This window comes from Mesoplodon densirostris, chromosome 4, assembly GCF_025265405.1.
Source record: "Mesoplodon densirostris isolate mMesDen1 chromosome 4, mMesDen1 primary haplotype, whole genome shotgun sequence".
NCBI lineage: Eukaryota > Metazoa > Chordata > Mammalia > Artiodactyla > Ziphiidae > Mesoplodon > Mesoplodon densirostris.
In genome coordinates this window covers 153,390,385-153,406,220 of record NC_082664.1, presented here as the reverse complement: position 1 = coordinate 153,406,220, position 15,836 = coordinate 153,390,385, and the positions used below count along the sequence as shown (strand labels likewise).

The 15,836-nt window shown below is 45.7% G+C and overlaps 1 protein-coding gene across 1 annotated transcript in view; it reads left to right on the top strand.

The window, feature by feature from the left end:
- Nucleotides 1–15,836, top strand: part of ENTREP2 (endosomal transmembrane epsin interactor 2) — a 377,851-nt gene that overhangs the window by 302,318 nt on the left and 59,697 nt on the right. The gene's annotated exons all lie outside the window — the stretch shown is intronic.

Below are 15,836 nucleotides of genomic sequence, written 5' to 3'. Positions count from 1 at the left end.
AAGTACACAGGCCCACTTGGGGTCTCCTCGGCCACCCTATCCTTCCAGGTTTCCATTGTTGCTGAAAGGTGTAGATTTTTTTTCTTTTTTTTTTTTGCGGTACGCGGGCCTCTCACTGTTGTGGCCTCTCCTGTTGTGGAGCACAGGCTCCGGACGCGCAGGCTCAGCGGCCATGGCTCACGGGCCCAGCCGCTCCGCGGCATGTGGGATCTTCCCGGACCAGGGCATGAACCCATGTCCCCTGCATTGGCAGGCGGACTGTCAACTACTGCGCCACCAGGGAAGCCCAGATTTGGGGTTTTAAGGGAATTTTGTTCATGGATGTTCCCATTGACCCTGTGATACACGTTCCAAAGTGCAATGAAAGTCAGAGAATGGAGCAGCTCTTTGCCTTCATCAGCAGCGTGCCCATATCCTAATGCACTTTAGTGATGTGGAGGGTGGAATTCAGAAACATTGGTCAGTCATCACCATCAGGCTTCCTTGACAGAGTGAAATAGCGTAATGAAAGCAATGTAGGGACAAAACCAATGTCAGTTTAAAGGTGGAAATTTAAATTGTAGTGAGTTTGGAAAGACTCCGAAGAACAAGCCTAATGGGAACTTGTGGGGTCGTGGCTTCTCTGAAGCCACAGAGAGGAAAGCTGGTCAAACCTGGCCTTGGGACCCTCCTCCCCCAGTGTCAGGCTGGGCAGTGCTGGAGCATCACACACCCGGGCCCCTGTGCCAGCACCCAGCCCACAACGCCCAGTAAGTGCCAGAAGTCAGGCTGACCGCCAGGCTACCTGGTCTCCAGTCTCTATGTAACCAAATCTCTATTTCCCCTTTTCTCAGAATAAAGGGTTCCAAGGCGAAGTGAGACACGGCTTCAAAGTCAGTGGACCAAGGGCTGGGGCCTGGCCGCTGAGAGGTTTGGGGGCAGCCTCACTGCCCAGTGATTAGCACTTATCAGCCTGGCCTTCCGCTCCCAAGATGCCCAGGACTCGCCCCGGGCCGGGGGGTTGGGGGAGTTTCAGAGGGGTGGCATGCAGCACACCAGAAGGATCCAGGGTGCTGGGGCCGAGGAGTGGCCTTCCCATCACACGGAGGCTTGCAGCTGGGCTGCCTGTCCTGCTCCCGTCCTGGCTGGAGTTTCCTGTCACAGCACACGCCAGAGGTCTGCATCCGGCCGGGTGCATCCCCACACAGCACACCCCTGCCTTAGCTTTACTGTCCTGCAGATGGTGTGTGTATGTTTGCCATTTTACTACAGAACAAACTATAGTGATAAAAGCAAAATGCAGAAGTCATCTGAGGGAAAGACTGGAGAAATATTTTGATTTTTACTCTTCCCATTGTGATGGAGAAATTTGAATAACTGCATATTTTACAGAAGAACATTTTCTATTACATCCTGTGATCTTGAGTGTTAGGAGTAATGCTTGATACGTATTCCATACCCCCGAGAGTCACTCTAGGATATGCGTTAATACATTTGAAGTATAGCTGTTTATTGAAAATATACTTAAGGATGAGATGAATTAGGGTAACAGGTGGTTAGAGAAGGATTTATCGTGCTTTAAGTTGCAAGCCTGTTTTGGAATATACCCAGGATTTGTTTTAACCAGGTACGGCCGGATGACAGACACGGAAACAACTGCCTTGAAAGAAGAGTGTGTTATTCACAGTTTCTAAGACGAGGCCAGGCAGGGCCACACGGGGAAGCACCAGGGCCAGTCAGGAGGCAGATGGAGCAAAGGGAACGTATGGGCATGAGCCTTTATTGTGGTTTTCGTGGAAGGAATGGGGGAGGCAGGGTAGGTGCTCTGAGCAAGCTTAGGATCGGCTGGTTTGAATAAAGCCAGCAGACTCGGGCCTAAGGGTTGTCCCTCGTTGTCAGGTCCCTGGCCCTGGGGTGTTTAGGGTGGGGGACTACTGGCTTGGAGTGTGAGAGATAAAGGAGGTGGCTGGGGTGTGGGTGCTGGATTTGCAGTTCACATGAAAGGCAGGCTCCCAGGCCAGCTGTTTCCTATCCAGGAACTAGCCAGCCCTGGAAAGCCACTCTCTCCAGGATGAACAAGGCTCCAAGATGTCAACACATCACAAAATATGGAAAATAGAAAACATAATGAATACAAAACCTCCTTGAAGCCTTTAAGAGCCAATTGGATTAACCAAAGTGACACTTTTGCATCCATCTCCCTTCGTATCATTCTTCATCTATCGGTCTATTTCAGAGCTGGCTGGGAGCAGCCACCCCGTGCAGGCCCTGCATAGCCCCGGGGAATGCAGAGGGAAAAGGCAGCCGTTGTCCTGGGACTGTGCCCTGTCCCTTTGATGGGGTGACAGTTGAGTCAAGTGCCCTGCAGGAGGACAGTGCTGTGGGAGAAATGTGCATGGGGAGCAGGAAGCTTGAGTTTCAGGGGGGCTCAGTCCCTCCGAAGTGGCAGAGAAGGCTGCCCAGAGTAGGGAGCTTGTGCTGAGTCTTGGAAAACCCGTCCTTCCCCGTCCTCCTCTCTTCAGGTGTGAGACAGGTGTGTTCCAGGTAGAGGAAACAGCATCCGAGGAGCCACGATCAAAATGCAGCTTCCTTTTTGGTTTCCCACTGTCCCTCGAAAGTCTCCTCCTGACACATTGCAAGTGTCCAGCTCCGTGACATTTTGCAAATGAACAAACTCATGGGACCGGCACCAGATTCAGAAGCATCACCACTATCCCTGGGAGCCCCCATCTCTCCTTCCTCCTAGTTGCTACCCTCCCCAAGGGCACCCACCATCCTAACATCTCTTGGCACAAAGGAGCTTTTCCTGGCTTTCAACATTATAGAAACAGTCATACATTACATCCCCTTCTGTTTCCCGCTGCTTTCATTCAACCTGTCTGTTCAGTCACGTTGTCGCAAACAGCTCTGGTTTCTCATTGTAAGAACCCACCACAGTGAATGTTCCCTTTCTTCTCTTGATGGCCGTGGGGTTACTTCCAGGGTGGGGGTCCTTGTGATGGTGCCTGCACGGTGTTTGGTGCCCATCTTCTGACGGACATGCCCACGCCTTTCTGTTGCTTATGCCTGGAAGTAAAATTCTGGGTCATAGGGAACACCAACGTTTAACTTTGGTCGATGCTGACAGTTTTCCAAAGTGCTTTGTACTAATTTCTACTCCCCCCAGCAGTGTTCGTGTGTTCCATTTGCTTAGGAATCTGACATCTGTTGTGTGCAGGCGTATCCCCCAGACGTGGGCTGTCCCTGGTGCAGAAGCTCCAAGGGGAGATCAGTTCTTCCAGCTGCTGGGCAGAGGTGAGGAGACCTCATCACATGCTGACATTTCTCAATCATTTCAAAGTGGGTCATGCATGTTTAAGGAATAAACTAGTCCTCCCTCAGTAAGCATCAACATTTTACGGTATACTCATGTACATTTGCTCAGAAGCATTTCTTATAGGCATATCTACTATGGCAAGTAGGTTTCAACTCAAGTGCCAGCTTTTATCATCCGGCAGCAGGTGCTGAGAGCAGTGTGTTGAGTAGGATTCTGAGGATGTATTGGGACTCTCTGGGGAGAAAGTGTAGAAGATGTGCTTATCACAAGCAAAAGAGGGAGAAGTGATAGGATGTGTGTCCTGTGTTTCCAGCCATGGGGGTGCACAAAAGTGAGTCCCAGTTCCCGAGGATCCTACAATGCTTTTTAAGAAGAGAAATAAAAAGGTAGAGTTAAAATACCATCATAAAGCAAGTGCCATCACTAAGAAATGAGCAATGAGTCTGGGAGGAGAGAGGACAGAAGTTTTAAATCTCACCGTGGAGATCAGGAACGTTTGCATCACAGAGGAGACCGTGGAGCTGGGCCTTGAGGAATGTGATTCCATAAGGGATTGGTTGGAGGGGGCAGTCCAGGGAGGGAACACTGTAATAAAGGTCAGAGTTGAAAGGTCTCGGCGTGTCCTGGGAAGGGAAGCAATTTGATGTGTCTGAACGCAGGTGATGTGGAGAAAGGCTGGTGTGGACTTATAAGTACAAGTTCTGGCTTCAGTCCTGGCTCCGACACTGACCAGCTCTGTGACCTCGGGCAAGTCGCTTAACCTCTCTGAGCCTCAGTTTCTTCATTTGTAAAGAGAGGTGATAATAGAGAATGGAAAGCCCTTAACACAATGCTCACACTAAGCTCAGTGCGTGTCACCATGTCGTAGCAGTACTAATATTTATCACAACTCAGTGATTTTGTGTCCGCTAGGAATTCTTTGTAAACATACATGTGTATGTGTCAGCACATATGTGGGTGGCCAGCTGAGCCAGAGAGCCACGGATATACTGAAAAACTGCTGAGATGTTGTATACCTCAGACTTACGCACTGTAATATGTCAAATATATTTTAATTGAAAAAAAAAATACTGCTGAGACTTTGGCATTTCTGTATTTTCAGGGGACAGAGTCACATGGTTGGAAGGCCTCCCCACTCCCAGCAAGGGTCAGCTTGCCTGAAACATTCCTTCTGGGGCTTGTAGGACCCTGGGGGCAGGGGTGGATCCAGGAGGGGCTGGCACATGAGGCCATGTCTCTGGCTTGGCGGGGAAGCTGGGGTGACCACCACTCCCCAGTGCCTGGCTGGACACGTCCCCAAATATGGTGAGACCTACCACCTCTCTGGGCACAAACAGGGGCCCCCAGTGCCTCCAGAGTCAGGAAGTGCCGGGGGAGGCCAGGAAGGGAGGCCGGGAAGAGAGGCAGCTGCAGGGCTGCGGGGGCAGATGGATTAAGATGCCTGGGAAGGGGGGGTCCACTGTCGTCCGGCCCGTGGCCCCCCTAATGTGAGCTCCTGGCAAGGCCACACGGGCAGACAGTGGTAGAGAACTAGGGCTCATGGGTCTCAAACTTCCTATGTGCACAGCCCACCTGTGAATAGTAAACATTTTGGCAGAATGTTGAAGAGATTAAAACAAACTAAGTCAATCAGTAAGTCAATGTGGTGGTAATTGTTTCTTTTTTAAAACATCTTTATTGAGATACAATTCATATTTCCATACTGTTCACACACTTAAAGTGTACAGTTTCAGTAGTTTTTAGTATATTTGCCGATATGTTTAGAACATTTTCATCACCTCAGAAAGAAACCCTGGGGCCTTTAGCTATCACCCCTTCCACCCCCTACTCCCCACTCCACCCCCAGCCCCAAACAACCCCTCATCTTCTTCCCGTCTCCATGGATTTTCCTGTTCTGGGCATTTCACATGAATGGAGTCAGACACCACGTGGCCCTTTGTGGCTGACCCCTTCCATTCAGCATTACGTTTTCAGGGTCCATCATGCTGTCACATGATCACTGGAGTTTCTAGGGTCTTACCAGTGTCATCCAGCATCTGGTGTGTCCCCCAGCATAAGGGCCTCTTGTCCTGCCTCATCAGGGCCCGAGCTCCGGGACCCCTCCACTGCTGAGGATAGGGACGTGCAGGTCAGACGTGTCACTAAGAGTGAACGGGGCCGGGCCTGGATGAGCTGAGTTACTGGGCTGGGCAGGCGTCCACAGATGAATGCAGACGTCTGTGGAAGTGGTAGACTCGTAGAAGTATTCGAAAATGGGGGTGAGTCTTGACAAACCTAGTTTCCAATTATAATAGTAAAAAGAACACCAACCACTGACAACATATGCACTTTGCACTTTTGTTACCGACCAGCGTTCTTGGCCTCCTTAAGCAATAGAAATTGATCAGAGGCCTGACAAGAAATTCAGGCAAGGCTTTACTGGGGCCCCTGCTGCAGCAGGGGGAGCGGGAACAAACAGCAGGTGCCTGTGCTCTCTCACTCAGGGAGGGGCGAGCTTGCTCCTTATATGGGGTGAGGGTAGGGGTGTGTCCAAGGGTCGGGCGGAGGGGGGCTTAGGTGTTCTGCCCACCCCTTAGGTGGTGGTGTGTGCAGGGCGCATGTGCAGTACCCTGATTTTGCTCCGGACACCCTGCTTTCGCTCTGGGCTCTTCAGAAGTGGCACATGGGCTTTTTGGTTTCTTTGTATCTTGCTGTCCATAATTTACCCCAACTGCACATGCACGCAGTTATTTTTAGTCCCTCATAGTTTCTTTGTGTTTTGCTGCTCAAGGAGACATTTGTCCAGGTGCAAGCACTGCAGCAAAACGTCCCAGGTCCCAGTCTGTCTTACTTTTACCTCCATAACCTCATCTGTTTTTCGTGGTGACCTCAGGACCCTAAAGCTCAGAGAGGTTCAGTGGCTGGGCCTGGGTCACTGTAGCAGGTGGAACCCAGAGCGAGCCTGCCTCTGTGCCCCACTCTGGGCTTCCTCTGAGTCCCTGCAGGCTCAGGGACACTCCAGGACGGGCTGCCCCTCCTCCCTCCAGGCTCTAACCACCCAGCCTCCAGGTCTAGCCTCCCCGCTGCCTCCCTTCTGGAGTAACTGAAGGTCATATATCTGCCTCCTTTGTGCTTCTGTAAGAGAATCGCAGGGGCATCCCTCCCTTTCTCCTCCCAGACAGGCTGATGGGCCATAAATTAGGGGGGGGGCAGGCTGGCTTTTCAATGTTCCAAAGAGATTCATGCAAAATTACTGTGGCTTCATCTGCAAAGCTCTGCTGTGTGGGTCCCAGTGACCCAAACACAGAGGGGCACTCCTGAGATAAATCTGCCAGCCTCTGCACACCTAGATGTTGAGGTTAGGGAACTAATCAGGAGGTTTCCAGAATTTTTCATAGAATTAATCATAAACTCAGTGGAATAACTGAAGGAAAAGATTGATTTTGATGTCCATTCCCTGGGGTCGCTGAAGGGTTATTTGATGTGATGAACGGTGCTTTCCGGCCGAGCCCAGTCTCTTCCTTCTTCCCCAGGAAGCTCTCTTGCCATTTACATTAGCGACTTCAGTGTCAATGCCAAGGTAGGACCATGGTCTTATGAAATCACTCCTTGTAGGCTTTCGAGATGTGGGAGAACAGACTCCGTCAGCAGAGCCGGACTTTTTCCAGGTGATAAGAGCACAGGGACTCAGTGTAACCCTGGGCAGTACTTGAGGGTCATGGCAGGTGCCACCTGCCAAGGGGGGAGCTTGGGTGCCAATATGGTTCCATGGGAAGAAGAAAGGAAGATACCCGTTTGGTGCCTTCCTATGGCTTCTTTTTATGGGTTGATTAGACTCTAAACCAGAGGAGCTTTGGGAAGGCTATTTGGCTTGTGTTCCTGGGGGCAGCTCATCTCCCCGGTGTGTGCATCGTTGGTACCCAGCGCCCATTCAGCCTCGAGGCAGGCCTGTGAGCCGAGCTGTTCCAACTGGACTTCTTCTCTAGGACTTGAAATCTTTTTTTTTTTGGCCACGCCGCGCAGCATGCGGGATCCTAGTTCCCTGACCAGGGATCGAACCCACTCCCCCTGCACTGGAAGCTCAGAGTCTTAACCACTGGACCGCCAGGGAAGTCCCAGGACTTGGAATCTTTATCAGAGTCACCGATGGGTGGGGGAAATGAGGGACCTCCACCCAGCTGAGCATCTGAAGGATATGGCACATATTTCAGGCCAGCTAGATGGCCTCGGCTGCTGCCTTGCAAGATTCTTCCATGGTGTACACCCTTCTCGTGTTTTCATAAACCTGTTCTTTTTTTCTACATGTGCCAATTTTATTAATTGATTATTTCATAGAAAACCATCTACAGTGGACCCTTGAACAACACAGGTTTGAACTGTGCGGGTCCACACTCACACACAGATTTTTTTCCACGGATGCGACCTGCAGCACTACTGGATCCATGTTTGGTTAAATCGGGGGTGACGACCATAAAGTTATACACAGATTTGGCACTGCACAGAGGTCGTCACCCCAAACCCCCGCATTGTTCAAGGGTCACCTGTATTTTTTCTAGATATTCAAATTTACTGGCACAGTTAGTCCCAGCATTTTCTTCTCGTTTTTAATCCCCCCTGCTCTTGTATTTATGTCACCTTTCTCATTCCTAATGCTGTTAGGGATATTAACTCTTTGCCCATCTCCTGAAAATATATCCAGGAGCTCCAGACCCACAGCCTAGAAGCTTGGTGACCTCAGTGGGAAATGTGTATGTTCTGACAGTTCGGCCCCAGGTCTCATTGGCCAGTTGTCCCCCATGCTTTGTCCTGGTCTGTCTTTTGTTTTGAGACTTCACAGATTCTGAGACTCTTGATTTGCTTTTCAAAGGACTCCACACATCCATGTTTCTGCAACCATTCTTTTATATATTCCTGTATTTTTATTGTTTTAATTTAGGTGCTCAGTCAAATATATTTTATCTTTAAAGACATACAGATGGCCAACAGGCACATGAAAAGATTCTCAGTGTAACTAATTATTAGAGAAATGCTAATCAAAACTACAATGAGGTATCATCTAACACCAGTCATAATGGCTATCATCAAAAAGTCTACAAATAGTAAATGCTGGAGAGGGTGTGGAGAAAAGGGAACCCTCCTACACGGTTGGTGGGAATATAAATTGGTGCAACCACTATGGAGAACAGTATGGAGGGTCCTCAAAAAACTAAAAAGAGAGTTGCCATATGATCCAGCAATCCCACTCCTGGGCATATACCCAGGAAAAACTATAATTCGAAGAGATATATGTACCCCAGTATTCATAGCAGCACTGTTTACAATAGCCAAGACATGGAAACAACCTAAATGTCCGTCGACAGATGAATGGATAAAGAAAATATATGTATATATACAGTGGTACATACATACAACGGAATATTAGCCATAAAAAAGAATGAAACAATGCCATTTGCAGCAATGTGGATGGACCTAGAGATTATCTTACTAAGTGAAATAAGTCAGAAGGAAAAAGACAATATCATATGATATCACTTATATGTGGAATCTAAAATAGAGCACAAATGAACATATCAACAAAACAGACTCATAGATAACAGACTGGTGGTTGCCAGGTGGGAGGGGACCAGGGAGGGAATGGATTGGGAGTTTGGGGTTAGCAGATGCAAGCTATTATATATAGGATGGATAAACAACAAGGTCCTACTGTATTGCACTGGAAACTATATTCAATATCCTGTGATAAACCATAATGGAAAAGAATATGAAAAAGAATATATATGTGTAACTGAGTCACTTTGCTGTACAACAGAAATTAACATAACGTAAATCAACTCTACATCAATAAAAACAAAAAAAATTTTATCTTTTTATGTTTTTGAGACAACTGTAGATGGACAGCCTATTATGCCAGCACCCTTTATTAGCAAACCATCTTTTTCCTACTGCATTGAAATGCTTCTCGTATACTGGATTCCTGTAGGTTATCAGTCTAATTTCTGAAACTGTTCTATCCCATCGAACTCTTAGTCTATTTTTAAGCTGTTACCTTAGTGTTTTGATAATAGCATCTGGATAATTAACTTAATGTCAGTTAAGGCATCCACTCCTCCTATCATTCTTTTCCAGTTTGGGGGGGATAATTCTTGCACATTTATTATTCTGAATAGTCCTTAAAATACTTTTGCCCAGTTCTATCCACTCCACTGGGACTCTGCTTGGGTACCAGCTCACCTGTGTGTCCCTGGGAAGGACCAGCATTTTCAGGATGTCACAGATTTCTACTTAGGAGCCAATTGTGCCCTCCACAGATTCAGGCCTTATGTATCAGTCTGGGTTCTAAGTTGTGAAGAAACCAACTTGAGCTATTTTCCTCCTGAAAGAATTATTATAGGACCCTCAATAGCTCAGAGTCTCCAGAATGGCCAGAAATCAAGTTTGGGGACTACAAAGCCAGGAAAGGAGTGACGTCCAAAATCACACCAAGGAACTGCTTGCTGTGAGGGGTCCCTGTCATCACCCCTGGGCTTGTGGCTGACCCCGCTGACTGTGGGCTCTGGACGCTGCCCCCAGAACCCCAGCTCCTGCCCTTCTGGAAGGAGCACATGTCTGCTACTTGCAGGGCCAGAGTGGAGCCGGTTCAGTGCAAGCCTCTTTGCGTCCCAAGCTCCCACCTAGAGTCTCCTGCAGGCTTGTCATGTCCCGTTGTGGGGAGCCTGGGGCGTCTGCCTGCTCTCTCGCTGCAAGCCTGCCTGGGGAAGCCTTTCTGGTAAAAGTGGAAGACTCATAACGAAGAGATTCCTCAGACTGGGAGGAGGGCTCAGTGGTAGCGGACAGCCAGATAAAATGACCCACATCTCCTGTACCTGAGTTTTTGCCATTTAATAGCATTTTATACATAGCTTCACATAGGTCATTAAACTGTCGTGTTTAATTTCTAAGTATCTTATATTTGTTATTACTTTGAATAGAATATTTTTTTCCTTTTTTAATTGGTTGTTACTAGTATCATATTTTTAAATTGTTTTTTAAAATTTTTAATTGGTTGTTACTAGTATTTTTTAATTGGTTGTTACTAGTATCATATTTATTATAACCAATGTAACAAATACTCTTTAATTCCCATCATTTTTAGTATATTCTCTTAGATTCTTCTAGATATTCAACCACATTTGAGAAGAAAATTCCATCTTCTCCAATATTTACACAGCCTACAGTATTTTCTTATTTTATTAAATTAGCTAGAGTTTCTAAAACAGTTGTGTAGAATTGTGGTCATGGGTGTGGATAACTGTCTCATTCCTGATCTTAGTGGAATTGCCTCCAGTATTTCTCCAGTTCAAATGATGTTTGCTTTTGACATTTGCTTGATAAAAGCCTTGTCAAATTTAAGTTGTTTTCTCATATTCTTAATTGACTTATAGTTTTTATTATGAATGCCTGCTAAATTTTATGCAGTGGTCTTATGATATTTATTTATAGGATCGCATGATTTTTCTCTTTTGATTTGTTGATGGAACAAATTTTCTTAATAGATTTACCACTGTTCTAGAATTCTGTTTCTAAAATGAACCTTGGGTATTTTTCAGGGTAACCTAGGCTTTGGAAACAAGTATATACAAAATGTTTAACAGAACAAAGTTTTACTTCTCCCTTTGCTATGTGGTCAGCCAGGCCTGGGGCTGCAGCAATCAGAATGCACACATTGACCAATGAGGCTGCTAAGCTTCCAGGTTCTGGACATATTTTCAGGAGATGCTTTCTGAGTACAGAGCCAACCCTAAGGAAAGCGTAGCCAGAGACTGAGAAAGACAGCACTGAGACCATTTCAGTACCTGGCTGCCACCATACCTGAGTTCCAAACCTTGGACTCTTTGGTTTTGGTTTTATGAATCTATAAATTCCCTTTCTTGTTTAAGGCATTTTGACTTGGGTTGTATAGTTCTCATTCAAGATTCCTTTTTAATACAGCCATGGAATATAATTCTTTTAATATAGCATTAGATTCAATTAGCCAGTTTTTTGCTTAGAATATTTGTGGGTTTTTTTTTTTATTATTGAAAGGAGAAATTGGCCTTTTGGTTTGTTAGTGGGGGTGGGGAGCTTTTGTTTTTCCTTTTCAGAATTGCTGGTAAGGCTTTGCTAGCTTTATAAGGTAACTGTGGTTTTTTCTTCCTTATCTCTTGGTCTGAAATTGTTTTAAAACGTAGGAATTATCTTTTCATTAAAGGTCAGAGTGAACTCAGCCTGAAATGACATATTGGACTTTCCAATCTCTTATGGTTATTGATCTTTAGGTTTACTGCATCTTATGGACTCAGTATCATAGTTTTATTTTGCTAGGAAATTATCCATGTCCTCTAGATTTTCAAATTTATGGCTGTAGAGCTGCCCATATTCTTTTAATCTCTACTATATTTATAGCTAAATCTCCTTTCTCATTCCTAGTGTTGTTTACTTTGGCTTTCTTTTTCAAAAATCAATCCTACCAAGGATTTGCATTATTATTATTAGTTTTTGGTCTGTTCAAGAATCATCATTAGGCTTTATTCATCCTAATACCTTTATTTCTATTCCATTAGTTTCACTTTTTATGTTTGTTAATTTTCTTTTTTTCTGTTTTCTATTATTTTGTTTTCATTCTTTTCCTAATCTAAGTTTTACATTTCATTTACTTTCAAGCAAGCCCATCCGTTTTTAACTCTTTCTATTGAGAAATACAAAACACATATAGGAAAGTGCACAAAACAAAAATATGTAGCTTAGCAATTTATCAAGTCAAATAACCATGTGACCTCTACTGAAGTCTAGAAATAAAGCATCCCCAGCATCCCAAAGCCCTCCTTATGTACTCCCAGTTCACTGCCTCTCCACCCCCCCAAAGATAATCACTATGCTAACTTTATGATACTCACATCTTTAATTTTTTAAACAATTGTACCAGCTATGCATGCATCTCTGAACACTATAGTTTAATTTTGTCTGGTTTTTTGAACTTCATTTCAGTAGAAGTATTTCTTTTGTATCTGGCTTCCTGTGCTCAACATGCTGTGCGGTATACTCGTGTGGCATGTTGCTGTATTCATGTTCATTGCTTTATAATATTGCATGGTATGAATGTAAAACAGTTTATTCATCCATTCTGCTTTTGATGGACATTGAGCTCTTTCCTGTGTGAAGCTGTTTTAAGTAATGTTGCTATGAACTTTCCAGTACATGTTTTTTGTAACCATTGCATGCATATCTGTTGGATATAGTCCTAGGATGGAAATATCTGTTGGGTATTATGTTAGATTGAGGCGCAATCTTTAACTTAAGTAGATAATGCCAAGCTGTTTTCCAACATTGCTGTCTCAATTCACACCCCACAGAAATGTATGCGTTCCTGTTGCTTCACATCCTTATCCTCACTTGGTATTGTCTATTGTCATTATTCTCCAGTTTTAGCGATTCTGTTGGGGATGTAATGACATCTAACTTTATTTTGATTTCTGTTTCTCAGAGTACTATTGTGGTGGGGCTCAATATCGCATGTTTCATAGGGGTTGTTTGTCTTTTTCTGAATATTTAAGACAGAGCTTTTTGTTTGTTTTGGATATAAGTCATCTGTCACTTACATGTGATGCAAAATCTCCTGTTTTTATTCTCTTATGGGTATTGTTTGATGAAAAAAAATTTAATTACAAATAGTCAAACACATAAGTCATTTGTTTTTTCTTAACACATTTTGAGCCATGTTTAAGAAGTGTTTCCCTATCCCAGGGTCATGAGGATATTCTCCTATCTTATCTTCTCACAGTTTTATTGTTTGGACCTTCATGTATTCATTTATAATCCATGATAAAAATGCTTTAAAGAACATGTATGTTTAATTAGGTCCTATTTGTTTATTTTTGTTTTTATTTCCATTACTCTAGGAGATGGATCCTAAAAAATATTGCTACGATTTATGTCAAAGAGTGTTCTGCCTATGTTTTCCTCTAGGAGTTTTATACTATCTGATTTTACATTTAGGTCTTTAACCCATTTTGAGTTTATTTTTGTGTGTGGTGTTAGAGAATGTTCTAATTTCATTCTTTTATGTTTAGCTGTCCAGTTTTCCCAGCACCACTTATTGAAGAGACTGTCTTTTCTCCATTGTATATTCTTGCCTCCTTTGTCGTAGATTAATTGACCATAGGTGCGTGGGTTTATTTCTGGGCTTTCTATCCTATTTCATTGATCTGTATTTCTGCTTTTGTGCCAGTACCATACTGTTTTGATGACTGTAGCTTTGTAGTATAGTCTGAAGTCAGGGAGCCTGATTCTTCCACCACCATTTTTCTTTCTCAAGATTGTTCTTCCTATTTGGGGTCATTTGTGTTTCCATACAAATTAAAAAAATTTTTTTGTTCTAGTTCTGTGAAAACTGCCATTGGTAATTTGATAGGGATTGCATTGAATCTGTAGATTGTCTTGGGTAGTATAGTCATTTTCACAATGTTGATTCTTCCAATCCAAGAAGAGGGTATATCTCTCCATCTGTTTGTATGGTTTTCTGCCTCTATCTCTCTATTGTTCAGGCAAAGGTAGTTTGGGTAAACATGTGGGTAGTGGAAACCACATCACTGCCTATATAGAGCACGCTGACATTATACAGGAGGGAGTGAAAGTCGTGCACACAACCTGGCCTCTGAAATGTTCTCATCCATCTCACAGCCGTCCCCAGGCTCTACAGGCCACTGGGAGCCCATGGTTCCCTGTCACTCCAATACCGTCTCTGTCCGCATAGCCAGCCCCTTCCCATACTGTCTTACTCTTGCTTCAGACAAGAGATAAATCAACCCCTAGAAATTTTATGTAGTTAGGCCTCCAATTCCAGAATAAATATTTTCTAGCAAAGAGGACCAGAAATAAAGTTCCATACAGGGATTTTCAGATTTCAGCGATTTTGTTTCCTGTTCACTCTTGTTGTAAATCTCAGTGCCTTAAACCGTGGGCTGAGGGCAGGTGTGTAAGACACCTCAGGAGAAGGCCAAGAAGAGGCCCCTGCCCAGGGCTGCCTCAGGGCAGAATAGGTAGCCTCAGCTCCCCAGAGCTGGGCCTTGTCAAAGATGAACAGAGCTGTACCTCAAAGTGGTGAGGACAGGTTTTCATTAGAAGTAGAATGTGACAGTTGGGAGGAGAGTCGAGTGTGTGCTTGAACTTGACTTCAGTTTGCACAGAGGTGGCCAGGTGTGTTAAAGGAAGGATGAGGGAGTGGGGGTTGGGGGGAGTGGGGCCTCAGTAGAGTCAGGGAAGTGGAAAATCACAACGGGTTAGCAGGGTCCATGCGAAGATGCCTGCTGTCTGTGCCAGCTGCTGGCAGTCACCAGAGACAGGCTCCCCTCCCACAGAGGCTGGGACATGGGCCCTCTCCCGAGGCTGGAAAAAGCAGCCAGTTCTCCTGGCAGCCTTGGGCTTTCTCAGGCAGGCACTTTTGGGGGGATCAAGTCCTGTAGGGATGTTGCCTTGAGCTGTTAGAGCATGTTTGTGTTTTCAGGCCTTTATAGGCCATGGTTGAGGCCTTGTGGGGAAGAGGGCTCGGGGGAGCCTGGGCAGAGTTTGACCAGGAGAGAGCCTGTCCACCAACCTCCCTCCGGCCTCCCTTCTGGGTGGTGCCGCCCCTGCTCCCCTCCCATCCCCCTCAGGTCCAGGATGCTCTGAGGCAGAGTGGTCCTCTCCCTGAGCACATGCCCAGCTCTGATGGCCAGGGTCCACCCGGCACCCAAGGCTGGGGACCTCAGAACCCCCAGTGGGAAGGGGCACCTGGGGTGAACTTTGACCTTTTTTTTTTTAACCTTTGTTTTACCTTTTAACAGTTTTACCTTTTCCCTCATTACCTTTTAAAACTTGGTCTCGAGAATCATAACCCTTCTTTTCCAGTTTCTTGGGACCAGAAATAAACGTTGCCAATGACATGACCGTGGAGATTTCAGTGGCCAGAAAGCCACGGCCATTCACCTTGGTCTGGCCCATGCTTCTCTACCAACAGCGGCCCTGACACTGGTGGGCAGCGGGCCCTGTGGACCTCCAGGGTTGGGTGCAGGGTCAGGTGTGAGCTGCACCATTTCCCGGAGTGTTGTATGGGGGTGTTGTTATGGCTTCTTTAGCCGGGCTTCAGCCCTGGAGCCTGGAGACATCTCTAAAAGCGTGAGCATCTCTAAAGGCAGCTTTCTCAGCCCCTCCTGCCGTAGGTGGGTGGCCATGGCGGGGGACAGTGGTTTGTGCAGACACCGCCCTCCTCCCCCTGCCTCCAGTCCTGCCCCCTGAGGCCTGAGCGCAGATTTGGAGAATCGCCAATGAGCAATCCTGGACACACGAGGTCCCCCCCCACACTCACTCAAACGTGTAGTGATTAAGATACATAAATTATAAATTATTTGAGAAGACTGAATGAAAAGAGCAAAGATGAGGCATAAAATAGGTAAAGGATAAACTATCTAGAGGTTTAAAATAGATGAAAATTTGGCCTTGGATGATGCCCTTGACCTATGGCTGTCCCTCTTTTAGTTCACTTTTCCCGAAGCCCGAGGCTGTGAACAGT